The following is a 20,171-nucleotide window of genomic DNA, read 5'->3' on the forward strand; positions in this document are numbered from 1 at the left end:
AACACGAAGGCCGCGGGATTCCCACCTCTCTCACGCCGGTCTCCGGCCGCCTCGCTTTCCCCCCTTCGCGCTCGCCCTCGCGCTCGACCCATCTGGGCTGGGGCACGCGGCGACATTCACTCGTCGGCTCAGGGACCCCCCGGTCTCGGAACGCCGACAAATCTGAAACCCAAGGGACCCTCAAGCGCTTCCTAAGGAGAGCCCAAAACGAGTTTGAGCTCAAAGTGAAGAAGATAAGAAGCGACAATGGGTCCGAGTTCAAGAACCTTCAAGTGGAGGAATATCTTGAGGAGGAAGGAATCAAGCACGAGTTCTCCGCTCCCTATACACCACAGCAAAATGGTGTGGTAGAGAGGAAGAACAGGACACTACTAGACATGGCGAGGACGATGCTTGGTGAATTCAAGACGCCCGAACGGTTTTGGACGGAAGCCGTGAGCACGGCTTGCCACGCCATAAACCGGGTCTACCTTCATCGCCTCCTCAAGAAGACTTCATATGAGCTTCTAACCGGTAACAAACCCAATGTATCTTACTTTCGTGTTTTTGGGAGTAAATGCTACATTCTAGTGAAGAAAGGTAGAAATTCTAAGTTTGCTCTCAAAGCTGTAGAAGGGTTTTTATTAGGTTATGATTCAAATACAAAGGCATATAGGGTCTTCAACAAATCATCGGGTTTAGTTGAAGTATCTAGCAACGTTGTATTTGATGAGACTAATGGCTCTCCAAGAGAGCAAGTTGTTGATCTTGATGATGTAGATGAAGAAGACGTTCCAACGGCCGCAATACGTACCATGGCGATTGGAGATGTGCGGCCACAGGAACAAAAGGAGCAAGATCAACCTTCTTCCACAACAATGGTGCATCCCCCAACTCAAGACGATGAACAGGTCCATCAAGAGGAGGCGTGTGATCAAGGGGGAGCACAAGACGATCATGTAATGGAGGAAGAAGCGCAACCGGCACCTCCAACCCAAGTTCGAGCGACGATTCAAAGGGATCATCCCGTCGACCAGATTTTGGGTGATATTAGCAAGGGAGTAACTACTCTCTCTAGATTAGTTAATTTTTGTGAGCATTACTCTTTTGTCTCTTCTATTGAGCCTTTCAGGGTAGAAGAGGCCTTCCTAGATCCAGACTCGGTGTTGGCCATGCAGGAAGAGCTCAATAACTTCAAAAGAAATGAAGTTTGGACGCTGGTGCCTCGTCCCAAGCAAAATGTTGTGGGAACCAAGTGGGTGTTCCGCAACAAACAGGACGGGCACGGGGTGGTGACGAGGAACAAGGTTATGCCCAAGTCGCAGGTTTGGACTTTGAGGAGACATTTGCTCCTGTGGCTAGGCTAGAGTCCATTCGTATTTTGCTAGCATATGCCGCTCACCATTCTTTCAGGTTGTTCCAAATGGATGTGAAGAGCGCTTTCCTCAACGGGCCAATCAAGGAGGAGGTGTACGTGGAGCAACCCCCTGGCTTCGAGGATGAACGGTACCCCGACCACGTATGTAAGCTCTCTAAGGCGCTCTATGGACTTAAGTAAGCCCCAAGATCATGGTATGAATGCTTTAGAGACTTTTTAATTGCTAATGCTTTCAAGGTTGGGAAAGCCGATCCGACTTTATTCACTAAGACTTGTGATGGTGATTTATTTGTGTGCCAAATTTATGTCGATGACATAATATTTGGTTCTACTAACCAAAAGTCTTGTGAAGAGTTTAGCGGGGTGATGACTCAAAAATTCGAGATGTCGATGATGGGCGAGTTAAGCTATTTCCTTGGGTTCCAAGTGAAGCAACTCAAGGATGGGACCTTCATCTCCCAAACGAAGTACACGCAAGACTTAATCAAGTGGTTTGGGATGAAGGACGCCAAGCCCGCAAAGACTCCAATGGGAACCGACGGACACACCGACCTCAACAAAGGAGGTAAGTCCGTGGATCAAAAGGCATACCGGTCTATGATAGGGTCCTTACTTTATTTATGTGCTAGTAGACCGGATATTATGCTTAGCGTATGCATGTGTGCTAGATTTCAATCCGATCCACGGGAGTGTCACTTAGTGGCCGTGAAGCGAATTCTTAGATATTTAGTCGCTACGCCTTGCTTTGGGATCTGGTATCCAAAGGGGTCTACCTTTGACTTGATTGGATATTCATACTCCGACTATGCTGGATGTAAGGTCGATAGAAAGAGTACATCGGGGACGTGCCAATTCGTAGGAAGGTCCCTGGTGTCATGGAGTTCTAAGAAACAAACTTCTGTTGCCCTATCTACCGCTGAGGCCGAGTATGTTGCCGCAGGCCAGTGTTGCGTGCAACTACTTTGGATGAGGCAAACCCTCAGGGACTTTGGCTACAATCTGAGCAAAGTCCCACTTCTATGTGATAATGAGAGTGCTATCCGCATGGCGGACAACCCCGTTGAGCACAGCCGCACAAAGCACATTGACATCCGGCATCACTTTTTGAGAGACCACCAGCAAAAGGGGGATATCGAAGTGTTTTATGTTAGCACCGAGAACCAGCTAGCCGATATCTTTACCAAGCCTTTAGATGAGTCGACCTTTTGCACGCTGCGTAGTGAGCTAAATGTCTTAGATTCGCGGAACTTGGATTGATTTACAGCATACATGTGTTTTATGCCTTGATCATGTTCCTTAATGCATTTTGTTGTTTATTTATGGTGCTCAAGTTGTACAAGCACTCCCTGGACCTCACAAGTCCATTTGCAAGTGATGCACATATTTAGGGGGAGATGTGCTACAACTTGACCCTTTGAAGACTAACTGTGTGCTTGAGTTTGCTTAATTTAGTCTCAAAGGAGGTTTGAAAGAGAAAAGGTGGACTTGGACCATGCAAGACTTCCACTGCACTCCGATGAAAGAGTAACTAATTCCAAGTTCATCTTTGTACTCTTATTGCCTGTTTACTCTTAGTTGAAGATTTTTGGTGAGGCAATGGGGTTAAAGGGCCAAGATTGATCCCGTTTTGGTGCTTGATGCCAAAGGGGGAGAAAATAAGGCCAAAGCAACAAATGGATCAGCTACCACTTGAGAATTTTGAAAATAGTAGAATAGAGCTTTTGGTTTGTCAAAAATCTCTTATTGTCTCTTTTGTCAAAAGTTGGCCTCTTGTGGGGAGAATGGTTAATTATGGGAAAAAGGGGGAGTTTTTGAAATCTTTGATCAATTTCTCTTGGAACAAATCTCTTTATGTCTTAACAAGTGTGTTTGACTTAGAGATAGGAAATTGAGTTTGATTTGCAAAAACAAACCAAGTGGTGGCAAAGAATGATCCAAATATGCCAAATTTGAATCAAAACAAATTTGAGGTTCCATTTGCATTGATGTTGCACTTCTTTCAGTTGCTTTTTATTGTGTTGGCATAAATCACCAAAAAGGGGGATATTGAAAGGGAAATGTGCCCTTGGGCCATTTCTAAGTATTTTAGTGATTAAGTGTCCAACACAAGTGCTTAAGTGTTAAATTGTGCCAAGGACTCAAGAAGTGCAAATCAAGATTAAAGGTATGTTTCTAGACTTAGTACATTATTTTGAAGACTAATGTATTGTGTCTAAGTGCTAGAAACAGGAGAAACAATTTTGGAGAAGTTGTCTCTGTAGAGCCAAAAAGGTGCTCGGTCTGGGTGCACCGGACTGTCCGGTGGTGCACCGGACAGTGTCCGGTGCGCCAGGCTAGCGTCTGTCAACTGGCTGCTCTCGAGACTTCAACGGCGGCGTACGGCTATAAATCACCGGACTGTCCGGTGGTGCACCGGACTGTCCGGTGAGCCAACAGTCGGCCCAGCCAACGGTTGGCCGCGTAATCTGCGTGCGACGCGTGGCAGAGCCAACGGTCAGAAGGGGCACCGGACTGTCCGGTGTGCACCGGACAGTGTCCGGTGCGCTAACGGCTCTGAACCGCCAACGGTCGGCTTCGCCAAAGAAGGAAAGAAATCCGCACCGGACAGTGTCCGGTGGTGCACCGGACTGTCCGGTGCGCCAGGCGACAGAAGGCAAAAATTGCCTTCCTGGAATGCTCTCAACGGCTCCTAGCTGCCTTGGGGCTATAAAAGGGACCCCTAGGCGCATGGAGGAGGACACCAAGCATTCTCTAAGCATTCCTAAGCACCAAGACTCCAATTCCGCGCATTCGATTCTTTGTGATAGCAACTAGAGCTCCATTTGAGTAGAGAACTCTTTGAGTTGTGTTGAGAGCTCGCGTTGTGACTTGTGTGCGTGTTGTTGCTCTGATTTTTGTCTTGTGTGCGTTGCTCATCCCATCCTTACTCTGTGCTTCTTTGTGATAATCAAAGTGTAAGGGCGAGAGGCTCCAAGTTGTGGAGATTCCTCGCAAGCGGGATATAGTAAAGTGAAAGCAAAACACAGTGGTATTCAAGTGGGCCTTTGGACCGCTTGAAAGGGGTTGAGTGCAACCCTCGTCCGTTGGGACGCCACAACGTGGAGTAGGCAAGTGTTGGACTTGGCCGAACCACGAGATAAACCACTGTGCCATCTCTGTGTTGATATTCTTGTGGTTATCGTGTTGTGCAAGAACTCTTCTCTAGCCACTTGGCTTTATTGTGCTAACTCTTAATCAAGTTTTGTGAATTAAGTCTCAAGTTTTACAGGATCACCTATTCACCCCCCCTCTAGGTGCTCTCAGTATTCCATCAGGAACTTTCATGTACATGTCCGAATCTAGTGACCCATAAAGATATGCGATCACGACGTCCATCAACTGCAGAAGTAGACGTTTTTGTACTGCCAATGAAATTAAATACCGGAAGGTTATTTCATTCATAACAGGAGAATATGTCTCATTGTAGTCAATTCTTGGTCTCTGGGTAAACCCTTGAGCAACTAATCTCGCTTTATATCTCACAATCTCATTGTTCTCATTCCGTTTCCGGGTGAAAACCCATTTGAATCCAACAGGATGGATTCTAGGAGGTGTAGGTATCATAGAGGTGAATACCTTTCTTTTTGCTAGTGAGGATAATTCAGAGTTAATTGGTTCCTTCCATTTGGTCCTGTCCTAGTGTTGTTGATACTCTGCCATGGATTTAGAGTCTGGGTCAGATAGAAGGTTACCAGCTATGATTGATGAGAAACATGAATTGACGACCGTATTTTTACGATCATACAACTCTCCAGAACTAGTATAATTAATGAAAATCTCCTGTACCCCATGAAAGTCTTCTTGATTATGAGGAAGAGTAGATATGGGGTGTTCCGATGTACCAGCAACATCTGAATTATGCACATGAGTGCTGGTTTGTGGATGTATAGTATCCACTTGGTGTCCATCAACTAGTGGTTGGCTTTCATTTACTGATTTGGAGGATCGAATGTTCCTCTCTTTCCTTTGACGCTTAGTAGAAGCATTATCCTGCTTAGCAGCCCTCCCCCTCTTCGGTTGAGAAGATGGTTGAATGGTTTTTCTTAGTACCTTCACTCGACTGGGCGCATTAACAGCAGGATTCAAGGAGTTTGTGACACCATTATAGTGAGTAAATGCATCAGGCAGATTATTAGCAAAGTGTTGCAATTCTATAATTTTTTGAACTTGAAGTTCAGATTCCTGGGTTCGAGGATCTAAGGACAGGATGGATTTGTCGTCCCAAGATGCAATCAGTGAAACGAGCTGTGTACAAATCCCCAGTAAGGGGCTCTAGGTATTTGATGATCGATGGGGATTGATATCCCACATAAATACCCAATTTCCTATGAGGTCCCATAGCTGTTCGCTGATACCCAATTTCTGCATCATCCCTATTCCAGGGTGACCAAGACGTGCATGTCAGGTCTAGAATGAATCGACATTCTAAAAAATCACTTTGTACGTAACATGAGGTACTGGTTTTATGTATGTGTAGTACAATCCGGATGGAAGTGAAGGTATTCTTTCCAGAATGTTAGCGCCATATTCAGAAGGTTTGGAAATGAGGAGAAATTCCTCATTATTTTTTGTATGAGTAGAAATATGTAAACCACTTTCCGAATATCTCGAAAACTCAGAAGGGTACGAGTTGAATCGGGATACAATAAAGCATCATCGATAGTGACTTGTGTACCCATAGGGAGCGTAATAGTCGCTCGTCCAGAGCCAACTATTTTTGCATCGCGCCCAGCGATTGTCAAAACATTTCCTGACCTCTTTGTGAGAGTTTGGAAATATTTTGTTTCCCGAAGAATAGAGTTGGTGGTACCACTGCCTACAAGGCATAATTCTTCCTCCATTGGATTGACTTCTGCATAATCTATATAATCAAGAATTGCAAGAACTCAATTAATTATACATATAAGTACATAAATAATATACAGTAGAGTATGGAGTATACACACAAATACCAAGGTCTAGGTACTTATTACAACACACTTGTTGCACACACTCATAGACTACAGATAGATGATATCTGGTGGAGCATAAGGATCCTAGTTGAGGTCTCCAAACACATCACTCGAATCATATTCGATGATGGCATTGTCCAAGTCCATGTAATCGGTGTCGGTCAGAAGCGGAGGATTGGTCGTGCTTGGTTCCATTGTAGCCATGCTTGAGCAACCAGCTCCATCCTTCAAGTTAGGTGGGGTGGTGAAGCGAGCTTCATATCCCTGTCCTTCAGCATTTTTGCCCTTAAGAGATTGCTGGTACAGTGCCACTAAATGACGAGGAATGCGACACTTTTTAGTAGGATGGTTGAAGCATGCACACTTCTTACACTTCTCTTGCTTGGAAGTGGGGGTGTCTTTCCTTGGAGCCTTTGTATTTTGCTTATCTGGACGCTTGTTGCGTTTGCGCTTCTTTGAATTATCAGAGTTCTTGGGATGGTTTTTGGGGCCATCCCCTTTCTTCTCATTCTTCACAGCATGATGTATTTCAGGCATATGAGCAGCTCCATCACGATGTTGCTTATGATTTTTCATCGTAAGCTCATCATGCTTTTCTGCACGAAGTAGATCATGTATGAGTTCAGAGTAAGTCTGATAATTGCAAGCACGGTACTGATGCTGCAGGACCCTATCAGATGGGATCATAGTTTGAAGTGTTTTTTCAATCTTATCCGCATCTTATGGTTCCTTGCCGCAAAAACGCAAGCGGGCACAGATCTTATGAACAACATGGTTGTAATCACCAATAGACTTATAGTCTTGCAGACGAATATGGGTCCATTCATGATTCGCCTCTGGTAAGATTACAGCCTTTTGCTGCCCATATCTGTTTTTAAGAGATAACCATAATACATTTGGCTCTTCTTCCATCACATATTCTGCTTTCAGATCAGGATGGACGTGATGCCTTATAATGTACAAAGTGTTGTACTTATAAGCATCATGAAGTGGTCCAACCCTCTCGTTGGGAGGGAGTAATGCACTCAGAATATTTTTTGAGGCTAAGCTGATCTTGATATCCAACGCCCAGGTAGGATAGTTGTGACCATCAAAAGCAAGTTCTTTGAACTCGTGGGCCATGATCCTACACAAGCAACCAGAGAATTTCATTAAGAAATCATCATGGGTGTGTTGTAATATGTGTGGTGTTCACAACATATATTTATTCTTGCTCGTATTGGATTTAAGAGAAAAACCCAATTGATATGAATAATATGCAATATAATGCGATATTGCATAGATGAATTATAGTTTAAGGTCTCAATTGCAAAGTGATGCAAGAGATCGAAAATTTCATTATGATGTTAATGATGTAGTATATCTAATTATAAAATATCAGATGAAATTAAGTACTAGTAGTAACTTAATAAGATGAATATATGGGTAGCATCAATTGCGTATGGAATTGAATAAATAAATAGTCTTGCTCGTATTAAGTTTTGAATAACTTAATTGAGATGAATATTAATTATTCTATATGTTCTATCAAAAATTAATTCTGCCCGTATTTAACCACTATGGGTATAATTGAGATGAATATTAATTTTTTTTGAGTTTGCATTTTTAAGGAATGAAAAATAGAACACATGGCAATAAATATCATACTTAAAGAAAATATTTATTGACATCATTTCCAAGTACTAAAACTTTGGAAAAATTCCTGATGCAAGCTGCTACTGAGAGGTTTAAGAACTGAGTCTTAAATTTCTAAATATATGTAATGAAAGCAATCTAAATTTTCTAGAATTTAGAAAACTAAAACCGCTAAAATAAAAATAGCTAACTAGGCCTGGGTAGATGTGGCGACATGGGCAAGCTGGCCAGCACAAACATGGGTGTGCGCGGCCTCTTTAAGGGGTGGCAGTTAGGGTTGAAACGCTAACTGCCCATTGAAGCGTCCTGATCCTTTAGGACTCAAATGTGATACAATTACTAGTCCTAGGAGGCTAGTGACCACATTCCTTACTTCAAATAGTACATAGTTCGAAATAAAGTTATTACAATACCAGAGTACAAGCTCGAGAGAGCCAGAAAATAAAGCGCAGTAGAAGAATAAACTAGCCCATGCCACAGGAAGAACTGGGTGCAGACACAGCCCCCTCGATCAAGCATAGCAGAAAAGAAGTCTTCAGCTGCTGAAAACATAAATAAATCTGGGTGAATACACTAGGTATTCCGCAAGCCCATCCCGCTCCCGTAAAGAGAAAGATACCTATATAATACATGCTTTATATGGTGGAGTTGAAGTCACTCTTCTTTTTCTCAGAGAAAGGCAGTACTTTGAGGGTTTTTCCCAAAGAAGTAAAAATAACACATTACTCAACCACCACTGAGCTTCCCGCTCCCGTGGCATCATTTTCATTTCCAAAAACACACTCACACACACTTTTCCCTGTTCACAGAGGTTGTAAAACACTAATTGTCAAACCACACCAAACTCGTCCATTCCAGTGGACATGGACTATTCGAATAGGTTTGAACTCTGCGCAGAGGGGTACACTTTACCCACTAGTCCGGCTCTGCGATCTCATGGCTAATGAGATCTGAATCCGAATCTCTTTCTTTCCTCGCACGTCCTAACCTTAACGGTTATACCGGAAGGAGTCAGGCCACCGCCATATCCAAACCGGACAAAACATTCCCCCTCCTTATCCTCCCGGTGCTCCCCAGCCTTCATAACCCTAGGGTTTGGACCGTACGAGTTCGGATCGAGTGACTGCCCATACAGTCTCGAGTGGTTGTACTTATCATGAGTACAGGTAGTGAAGGATGACAAATCGGTCCTTATATGTGAGGACAATCCTTCTGCTCACACCTAAACCAGTTGAGCCATCACCTTAGGCCCTCCCCTAAACCAGGGAGTCCTTGATTATCCCACTCACAAGGTGATGAGGGTGAATACCCTTCATCATACACTTTTTGAAAACATCGCTTAGTAAAAACATGGCCCCTTTTTCCCATCCCACATTTTGTACTCAAAAGATGTTTGTTAATGCGGGCTATCTCTCTGCTCACAATGCAAATGTTCCATCCCTTAATCCCGGCTTAGGTAGTGGTAGAAAGAATAGGTAAATTATGCATCAAGGGAAGGATGGACTTGCCTTCGTCGAAGCATTCCTGGCACAAAAGATTTATTTCAGAGGGGTCGGGTTCCTGCCCTTCTTCCGAAGCTATAGATTCCGGAGGATCGGATCCCTCTTCCGCTAACAAACACATATAAAGAACAATACATCAATCATGGTGACTTGGTAGGGTGTGCCAATTATTATACATTATTATTTTTATGCCCTATAATTTATTTAAACTATTTTTGGTGCATAAAATATCAATATATAAATATATATGAAAATAGGAAAAAGAAATGGAAAAGGGAAAAAGAAAGGGGATTCTCAGCTAGCTGGGCCGGGGGGATTTCGGCCCAGCGAGCGCGGGGGCGCGGGCAGGCGGGCCAGCCGGCCCATGGAGGAGCGGAGCCGCGCGGGCGGACGCCGTGGGTGTGGGCCCATGCGTCAGTGAGAGGAGGGGGGTAACGGCGTGGAGCGGGCGACGGAGGGGGGGCAAACCGGTCGGGCTCGACTGCCGGTGAGGTTCGCGGCGGTTCTCCACCGGGAGCCCGGTTTTGCGACGGAGGAGTGATGGCGAGGCACGGGCGGGGGTAGGGGATCATGGGGGTAGGGCCAATTTAGCTGGAGGGTGCCTGGGGTGGCCGGTCCACGGTGCGATGGCGGGCGCTCGCGGCGGTGAGGTCGCCGGCGAGGCTGCCGAGCGCAATAGGAGGCGAGGATGGGTGCATTGCGTTTGTGAGGGAATGGCGAAGCTCAAGAACTATATGAATTAGACTAGAACTTAGCAGAGGGAGAAGTGCGAGGCTCACCGGAGCAGGGGAAGGACGCGGCAGCGCTGGCTCAATCGAGCTCGGGGAAGGAGGAAGAGGGTGGCCGAGGCTGGTGTGAGGGATTGGGAAGCTTGGGGTGGTCCTTTTATAGGCGCCCGGGGCGGGGAAGGGGCGAGAGGTGGCGTGCACTGGCGAGCTCGCCACAGCGGGGATGGTGGCGCACAGTGGCAACGACGAGACGGCTCGGGCAGGGGGGTGACGGGATGGCTCGGCTGGCGCAAGGGGACAGAGACACAAGGCGCCAACTGGGCAGGCGAGCGAGTAATGGCGAGACGACGGGGCGGTGGCGACCGGCGGCGACCGCGTCGCTAGCCCCGGTCACGGGCGCGAGGAAGGCACTGACGGGCGGGGCCCGCTTGCCAGGGAGGGAGAGATCACGAGGGAGGGGAGCGCGGGCTGACGGGTGGGGCTGGGTGTCAGTGGCGGGCGCGGGCGCGTGGTGATGGGCCGCTTGGGCCGAGAAAGGGAGGGGAGTGCGACACGCGCGCGAGAGGGGGAGGAGGCCTGGGCCAGAAACGGCCCAGCCGAGGGGGGGTTCCCTCTTCCCTTTTCTTTTCTTTTTCTAATTCTTATTTCTATTTTCTATTTCCATTTCTTTTATCTCCTTTTCTTTTGAACAAATAAATATCTAAATAATCTTGGGTGCTAGAAAATAATAATCTATGTGATGTGCTTCTAACAATCAAGTGTATGCATATGATGAGGTGACCTATGTGGTGGAAATTAGGGAGAGATAAAAAGGGGGTTAGGAGATTAGGGTTCCAAACCTCGGGTTGTTACACCCATCAGCCATCGCCGCCTAGGGGCAAGCCGCCAAGGCCGCATTGGCCGCACCAAGTGTCGGGGCCGCGCCGTCCTTGCCGGGGTGGGGGCCGAGATCGTACCAGCCGTGACAAGGGTGGGGGGGCGAGCCCGCGCCGCCTAGGCTGGGGCCATCCTCGCAGGTGCCGGGCGAGGCCGAGGTCGCATAGGGCCCCTTGTCGGGGCCACGCGACGCCAAGGTGCCCGCCGAGGCCGCGCATCAGGAGAGACGACGAGGCGGTAAGCGCGAGCGCTCGCGAACGTCGTCGTCGGACGGTCTTGCTGTCGCAGACCACGCCCCCGGCGCGCGCGGCTGTGGGGAAAGGTGGTGCGCCAGCCGACGGACCACCCTTTTGCCGCTCGGGCTCAAGAGCGTCGGCGGTGAGGCCGTTCCCGATGGGCCGACGTCGGGAGTCGGAGTAGGCAGCCACTGCTGCACCCCGTCGCCGAGGACTAAGGCGATCCTCTCATCGTCGGAGGAGGAAGAGGTGTCATCGACGGCAACGGTCGTAGTATACGTTTATGTCATCTGGCCGACAGGGCGACCGCGAGGGCCGGTTGACTTCCGCGCAGTCAGCCGTGTCCGGGCACGAGGGCGCGCTCGAGAGGCAACTTGAACGAGCAGTCCGCTCGATCGAACAGCGGTAGCGGAGGTGTCTGCGTCCGGCGCAGAAGCCCGCGGCTGGCGAGCAGGGCACGACCCCCATCCATGGAGGGGGCAGTACCGCATCGAGCAGAACGGCTTGTTGGAACTTGCTCTCCGGGGCAAGTTGATCCAACGGGGGAGTGAAAGTAATGTAAACAAGGTTTCAATTCGAGATGGCAATAGCTCTGTTAATCCAGCCTCTCAAGGGCACTGTACGGGGGTATTTATAGGTGCCTGAGTGCCCAACGTCTTGGAGTAAGGACGCATGTGCCCTCAGGCGCCTGGACTATCCCCGGAATATTTCCATAAAGTGAGGTTATAGACTGTCATTACAGAAAAGCCATTACAAATCAGGCCCGTAACACACTTCTCCGTGTGGGGCCTGTTACAATGGGCTGAATCCCACGTGGGCCTCCAGGTTGGATGAGGACGTGGGATGGGGCGACCCCGTCGTAGGCCTTCGTCTTGCAGTGTAGAGGACGAAGGGTGGAACCCGCCGGTTGTTTCGCCTCTGTTGGTGCAGCGAGATTGACGAGGGCCTAGAGCGAAGGGTAGCGTCTTTGCCTTCGCCCCAACATTTGCCCTCTGAGGGACCAGTTCGACTAAGTCATCTGGTGCCGAAGACGTCGCTAGATGGTGGAGACGCTACCCTCGCTCGAAGTGGTTCTGCGGGGGTTTTTGATGTGACCGTTGATGGACGCCGTACTGTTGGACTGCGGGTTTCCCGAAGCGTCGCGTCCTGTGTATAAAAGGGGGGTGGCGCAGGTCAGGTTCTCTTACCTTTCTGCGCACCGCAAAACCCTAGCCTCCTTTTGAAACCGCTCGTCCGCTCGCCTGTCCTCCTTGCTCCTGTTCACCGGAGATCTGGCCCACGTCAAGCAGACTGCGCGCCGCCGCCGATGGTACGTAGCCATGTTGTCTTCTTCCTCGTCTGCTGCAAACACGTCGACGGTCGAAGCGTCGTCCGAGGATAACTCGAGCAATGTGGCGGCGGCGGAGCTACATCGGGGTGATACGGTGGAGTTCGGCGTTTCACAGATTTCCTCGGTCCGCGTGCAGGATATGCAGCAGTTGGGATATTTTGGCAACGGAGTTGGGCGTGTCCCGGGGGCGGAGGAGGTTCCCGAGCCCGAGGGCGAGTTGGTCGTTTTCGAGGCTTTTTTCACCGCTAGCCTTCGCCTGCCTGCACATCGCTTTATGGCGGAGGTCCTGCGGAGATTTGAGGTCCAGGTCCACCAGCTGACACCTAACGCCGTGGTGGCCCTGGCGAAGTATGTCTGGGTGACAACTTCGTATGGCGGTCAGCCTTCTGTGGAAGTCTTCGCCAAACAATATTGTCTACACTAGCAAAAAAGAAAAATTGGACACAAGATTGCACAGTTTGGATCGTGCACATTTACGTCGAGGACCGGAAAGACTTCGATGGAAGTCGTGGAGTTGGTTCCTTGTGCCCGTAATAAGTGGGGCAACTGGTGGGATTTCTGGTTCTATGTTTCTGAGGGCGAAGTCGAAGGCCACCCAGGGCTCCCCGTGGCCATTATGTGCTCCCATTATTATGTGGCGTACCCGCAATTTGAGGTGGCGGAGGATGATGAGAATGAGGGAGCCCTTCGGAGCGCTGTCCGTATGAGTAGTGGGCGCGATTTAGTCGATGAATTCCTCGGGTATGGGGTGTGGCCCTTGGCGCATGGATGGGCGTTGGGCGAAGTATGCCCTCGCGAGATGCCCTCCTTGGGTGGGCAGAGAGTGCGAAGTCCGGCCTTCGCGTTGGATCTGCGAGGCCGGGATCCCGCCGTGGTCGTGCGTGAAGCGGAAGACAGGGCTGTGCGTATTGTGGGGCGTTATGTGCCTAGGACGGAGGCCCTGTGGAGTTGGGATATTCGCGGATCCAATGTTCGCTTGAACAGGGTCTTCGAGCTAAATCGCTTGTCGTACAGCGGCTATCCCGGAGATGACGCTGTCGACCGCCGCGGGAAGAGGCCAGTGGCCGTGACTGAAGAGGACCCTTCGCAGGAGGCCGCCCCAGCCACTAAGAAGAGAAAACTAGGTACTGCAGTGGGGAACTGGGGGTCTCCGAAAGTTTTGCTGTGGAATTGATGGGGACGTGCGCAACCCTCGGGGGAAGGATGTCTTCGCCCGAGCTCCGGGAGTCTTCGGCGCGGATGCTGGAGGTTACCAGGGGTCGATGGCCCAAGAATGTTCCGATCCCCCGCGCGGCTGGCGAAGACGTTTTTACGTCTCGCATGGCTCGTGACCTGAAGGTTTTTCCTTACGGATGGAATATTGCTGATGTTGTGTCGGCAGCGATGAACAAGGACCGTCAAGACGCTGCGCAGAAGCACCGGGCGGTCGTCAGGATCGCGGATCCTAGTGTCGAGGATTATTTTGTTGGTAAGTTTTTAAGTTTTTTTTTGGCGAGGTCTTTTGACCGGTGATATGTTGCAGGGTCGGGTGAGGGGCAATTGGTTGTTGTCCTGCCTTCGGTGGCGACCACGGCGCCAACGGCGGTGGTTGGGGTGAAGGGTACCGCGCGGGACCCGTCGGCCGCTTTTTGCGCGAGCGGCGAGATTATGTTGGCCGCTGCCGCCAGGGATGTGGCGGGCTCCATGTCCCAGCGACTGAAGGAAACGTCGCAGCAGCTGTCGCAGCAGCTGAAGCAAGTAAGTTGTGCTGGACTTCGATGTTTGTTGTTTCCCTGAGGGTTTGGGTCTCATGGGTTTGTGTCAGGCGGCCAACTTCGCCGACCGCGTCGCGTCGGGTGTCTTGACTGCGGACGTGGCCGTCGAAGTCGAGAGTCTTCGGGCGCAGCATGCAGATGCTGTCCGGGAGAAGTCGCCTGCGGAAAGTAAAAACCGCAGGCTGGCAGAGAAAGTGGCTGCCATGGAGGCCGAGAAGACGGACCTCCGGCGCCAGCTGGCGGAGGAGAGGAGGGAGGCGAACCAGGCCATCGCTGAAGTGCAGGCTGCACGCGCGGAGGCCAAAGTGGCGCGGGTGGAGAGCAGTCTTGCCAGCCAACGCGCCGAAGAGCTGGAGGCGAGGTACAACGCCCTGCTCAGCCGTGTGGACAAGGTCGAGGCCTCGACGCGCTCGGAAGTCGAGCGGACGCACGCGCAGTTTGTGGACACGTACCGCGAGCTGGGTGCGTGGACTGCTGACTTCGAAGTACCCGGCCAAGAAGCAGGTCTTCGCTTCCTCGAATGGTTGCAGGAGGAGTTGCTGGTGCTCTCGACCATTGTGACGGGTTTCATGTCCTTCGCCTCCCTCGTCACCTACGAGGGGGCGATGAATGCACTGTCCCGCGAGGGGTGCAGGCACTACGAGGTCTTCGACCAAGCAGACGAGAACTTTGAACGTGAAATCTTCAAGGCCGAAGACCCTATGGTGAAGCAGTCAGCGGGGGCACTCTTCGATAGGAGGTGGGGTCCGCACGGTCGGGAGGCGGTCAGGGAGCGGTCCGACCGGGCGATAAAGCAGGTAAAGGCTATTTTTTGTGTGGTTATATGTGTGGGTATGTGTGGTTTTGCTGAATGAGTGTGATGTTGCTGTAGATGGCGCATGCCGAGGACGTCGAAGAACCTTGGTGGTCTGGACGGCGCGCCACCCGAGGCTGCGGAGGTCAATCCGGTGCCGCCCTCGGATGCCGATGAAGGATCCTCGGCTGTGCTCGTGCCCACTGTGGCCGGTGAAGACTCTGCATCAACCCCTGCGCCGACGGGTGAAGATGTCGCGAGGGTGGTGGACGAGCCAGCAGCCGAAGACCCCACAGCCGCGGCCGGGCCTTCGCAGGTGGCTGAATAGGTATTGAGGAGTTTGTAAATTTTGTCTGTGTGATACTGAACCTCGGTTGCTGCTCAGGTTCTTGGGTCTGGGCCTGCGCACGCAACCGCTACTGACAATGATATTTTTGTGGCGGCTGCGACCGTGGCTGCTGATGACGATTTATTTTGCTCTGTGTCTAAGTGTTTTGAGTCTGATGATTCTGGGAGTTCGATTGCATGGACAGAGTAGTCTTCAGATGAGGACTTGGATTATTTTGCGGCGTTGGATGTGGCTGCAGCGGAGCCTTCGCCGCGCGCGGAGGGTTCCGAGGAACTTCCGGGCGCGAGTATTGGGTATAGGCGGCGGAGGGCGGTGGCGAAGCGGAAAGTGAGTGAATTGTCGCGAAGTGGTAGGCGTTATTGTAGCGAGGTGGAGAGAGGTCGTCTTCGCGTGGATGGGACTGGGAAATGAGAATTGTTGTCCTCGTCGATTGGGGTGAGTGTAGGTGAGGGGGAGCTGCGAAATCTGTTCGAGGGTGAGGAACTGAGGATAATGTTGTTCAACTACAGAGAGATGGGTATCATCCTGAAGGTTGAGCCAATGTAATATGTGATGCCCTCGCTGTGTGTATGTAACCATAATTTTGTGTGATGACGTTGCGCGCTTTCGTTGATCAGGCCGCTCCCGTAGGCGACTTCTGGACGGGGTCTTTTGAAAAAGACTTCGATTTTGCGTACCTGTTATTCCGGCTGCACCCGTAGGCGACTTTTGCGCGGAGTCTTTTCAAAAAGACTTCGATTTTTGTGCCTATTATTCCGGTTGCACCCTTAGGCGACTTTTGCACGGAGTCTTTTGGAAAAGACTTCGATGTTGCACACTTATTGTGCTAGTCCGGCTGCACCCTTAGGCGACTTTTGCACGGAGAGTGGTTTTGTGCACTTATTGTGCTAGTCCGGCTGCACCCTTAGGCGACTTTTGCACGGAGAGTCTTTTGAAAAAGACTTTGATGTTGCACACTTATTGTGCTAGTCCGGCTGCACCCTTAGGTGACTTTTGCATGGAGAGTGGTTTTGTGCACTTATTGTGCTAGTCCGGTTGCACCCATAGGCGACTTTTGCACGGAGAGTCTTTTGGAAAAGACTTCGATTTTGCGCACTTATTGTGCTAGTCCGGCTGCACCCTTAGGCGACTTTTGTGTGGAGTGTCGCACGCGAGGGTGGCCAGCGCTGCCCCTCGCGGAGACTTCGATGTGGTCGAATGCCGAAGACCGTCGATGCGGTCTTTTTCGACATTGTCTAAATTTTTTGCGGGGGATTTTTGCGTGTATATTATATGGCTCCGCCTCATTAAAAACCTCACCCCCCGGGAGGAAAAGAGTGCGGGCCGGAATGATATTGTTTGGTGAATTACAAGGGCGTGTTAGCCCTGAGGATTCAAACAAAAAATTTGCGAAGATTATCAATATTCCAGGAATGCTCTAGGTCTTCGCCGGATGGCGTTGTTAGCCTGTACGCGCTGGGGGACGCCTTCGTCTTGACGATGAAGGGACCCTCCCACTTTGGCTCCAGCTTGCCCCGTGACTCTGTCCGAGTTGTCCGGACGAGTACGAGGTCCCCTTCGTTGAATTCTCTTGGGACGACTGTGTGGTCGCGCCATGCTTTTGTTTGAGCTTGGTATTTGTTGAGGGCCTGTAGGGCGAAGACACGGTCTCCATCGATGAGGTCCTTGGAAGTTGGTTCGTCTACATCGGGGACGGCTGAAGTGCTTGTCCGCGGTGACCCATGTTTTATTTCCTGTGGGGTCATGGCCTCCGATCCATATAGCAGGCGGAAGGGAGTGAACCCAGTCGCCCGGCACTCGGTCGTGTTCAGTGCCCATACTGCTTCATGTAGCAAGTCGGCCCATTTACCCTTCTTGTCGTCGAGAAGCATTTTCTTGATGGCGGTGAAAATTTTGTCGTTGGCACGCTCCACGACGCCGTTAGATTGTGGGTGATATACTGAGGCGAAGGCAAGCTTGGTGCCAATGGAGAAGCAAAAGTCCTTGAAGTCCTGGCTGTCAAATTGTTTGTCGTTGTCAACTGTGAGATAGGACGGGACTCCGAATCGGCAAACAATGTTTTGCCAGAAGAATTTCTGGGCAGTCTTCGATGTTATTGTGGATACAGCCCTTGCCTCAATCCACTTGGTAAAATACTCGACAGCGACGAAGGTGAACTTGAGGTTCCCTTGGGTCGTGGCCCGATAATGTCCAGGCCCCAGCGCTGAAGGGGCCACGTGTGGGCGATCAGCTTTGTGAATTGCGAAGGGTTGCCCGAACGGGGGGGGAATTTCTGGCAGGCTTCGCACGACCTCGTGACTCGATTCGCGGCATAGATCATGGCAGGCCAGTATAAGCCTTGACGAATCACCTTGGCAGCGAGGGCCCTAGGCCCCGCGTGAGAGCCGCAAGTTCCTTTGTGGACTTCGCGCAGGATTTCGACGCCTTCGGTCTCGGTGACACATTTAAGCATGGGTTGGCTGACCCCCTTCTTGTAAAGCTGGCCCTCAAAGAGTGCGAAGTCTTGGCTTTGGTGCTTGAGGCGCTTGACCTCGTTGATGTCGCTTGGATGGTAATATTCCTGCAGGAACAGGGTGATTGGTGCTCGCCAGTCTTCGGTCATGATGAGGTTGACTATGCGGTGGCCTTCGGTATCATTGGTTATTTGTAGGCCCTCTGGGCTGCGGACGGCTGGCGTGCCGATGACATGGTAGAACACGTCGGAGGGCAAGGCCTTGCCTCTGGCTGCTGCTTTGGCCAATGCATCGGCCTCCTCATTCTTGGCTCGGTCCACGTGCTGCAAGGTAAAGCCCTTAAATTGCCTCTCAAGACTGCGGACAGCCGTGAGATACTGCATGAGTGCGGGGTCTTTTGCTGCGTAATCTTTTTCGACCTGGCCGGCAACTACTTTGGAGTCTGTTTTGATTATGCATGTAGTGACACCAAGTGCTTGTAGCTTGCGAAGGCCGAGGATGACAGCTTCGTACTCCGCTACATTGTTGGTGCATCTGTCGGACTCCAAAGCAAAGCTGAGGCGTGCTGCGTATCTGTGCTTGACCCCTGTGGGTGATGTGATAACTGCAGCTGCGCCTGCCCCCGCATGGCACCATGCGCCGTCGCAATAGATGGTCCACACCTTCTCTGCAGGCGCGTCCGGCTATGTTATTGGCCTTGTCCAGTCAACGATGAAGTCTACCAGGACTTGTGACTTGATGGCCGTCCTGGGCTCGAAGGTAATATGGTAACCGGAGAGCTCGGCTGCCCATTTGGCGATCCGGACAGACACCTCCGGATTTCTGAATAATTCGCCGAGTCCCCTGTCCGAGGTGACCCGTACCTTGAATGCTTCGAAATAGTGGCGCAGCTTGCGATGCCATAACGATTGCGTAGGTAATTTTCTCCAACTCTGTCATGTTGCATTTGGAAGTCATGAGGACTTCGGAGACGTAATAAACTGGACACTGCCAAGTTGTGCCCTCTCTGGCCTGCTCTTGGACCAATGCAGCGCTGACTGCGTGTGGCGAAGCTGCGACATAGAGCAACAGGGGTAGCGAGGGGTTGGGGCTGGTAAGGATTGCCAACTCTGACAGGTGCTGCTTTAGTGATGCGAAGGCCGCCGCTTGCTCTGGTCCCCATGCAAAATCTTTTGCGCCGCGTAGCGTTTTGAGGAAAGGTAGGCTTCGCTCTGCGGACTTGGAAATGAATCTGTTAAGGGCGGCCAATCTTCCTGTCAGACGTTGGACGTCTCTAGCTGACTGCGGAGGCGTCATGTTGATGATAGCCTGGATCTTGGTCGGGTTGGCTTCGATCCCGCGGTGCGACACCAGGTAGCCCAGTATCTTCCCCTGGCGAACGCCGAAGACACACTTCTCGGGGTTTAAGCGAAGTCGTGCGTCCTGCATATTCGCGAATGTTTCTGCGAGGTTGGCCAAATGGTCCTCTTTGTTTTTGCTGGCGATGACAATGTCGTCCACGTACGTGAATATGTTTCGGTCGACTTGGCTCTCGAGCACTGCCTTGGTGAGGCGAGAGAAGGTAGACCCAGTGTTCTTTAGTCCCTCCGGCATTCTGACGAAGCAAGGGTGTGATGAAACTGGTACTGTCCTTGTCTTCCTCCTTCATATATATTTGGTGATAGCCCGAGAAGCAGTCAAGGAGTGACATGACTTCGCATCCGGCCGCACTATCGGCGATCTTGTCGATCCGAGGCAGCGGGAAATTATCCTTGGGGCAGGCCTTGTTGAGACTGGTGAAATCAATGCACATCCGCCACTTGCCACTCTTTTTTTGCACCATGACTACGTTAGCGAGCCACGTAGGGTAGGCAACTGGTTCGATGAAATTGGCCTCAAGCAGGCGGTGTACCTTGGCTTTGGCGGCTTCTGTTTTCTCATCAGACATTTTGTGCAGTCTCTGCTTCTTCGGCCGCATCGAAGGGTCGATGCCCAGGCTGTGCTCGATGATAGTGCGACTAACGCCGACCAGGTCGAGGGCGAACCAGGCGAAAACGTCCTTATTTTTGGAAAGATAGGAGATGAGTCTCTCCTCGTCATGCGAAGTAAGGTCTTCGCTTATGATGACTGTTTGCTTGGGTGTTGCTTGGTCAAGGGGAACTGTCTTCGTTCCATCCTTGCTCTACAG

Source organism: Zea mays, chromosome 2, assembly GCF_902167145.1.
Source record: "Zea mays cultivar B73 chromosome 2, Zm-B73-REFERENCE-NAM-5.0, whole genome shotgun sequence".
NCBI lineage: Eukaryota > Viridiplantae > Streptophyta > Magnoliopsida > Poales > Poaceae > Zea > Zea mays.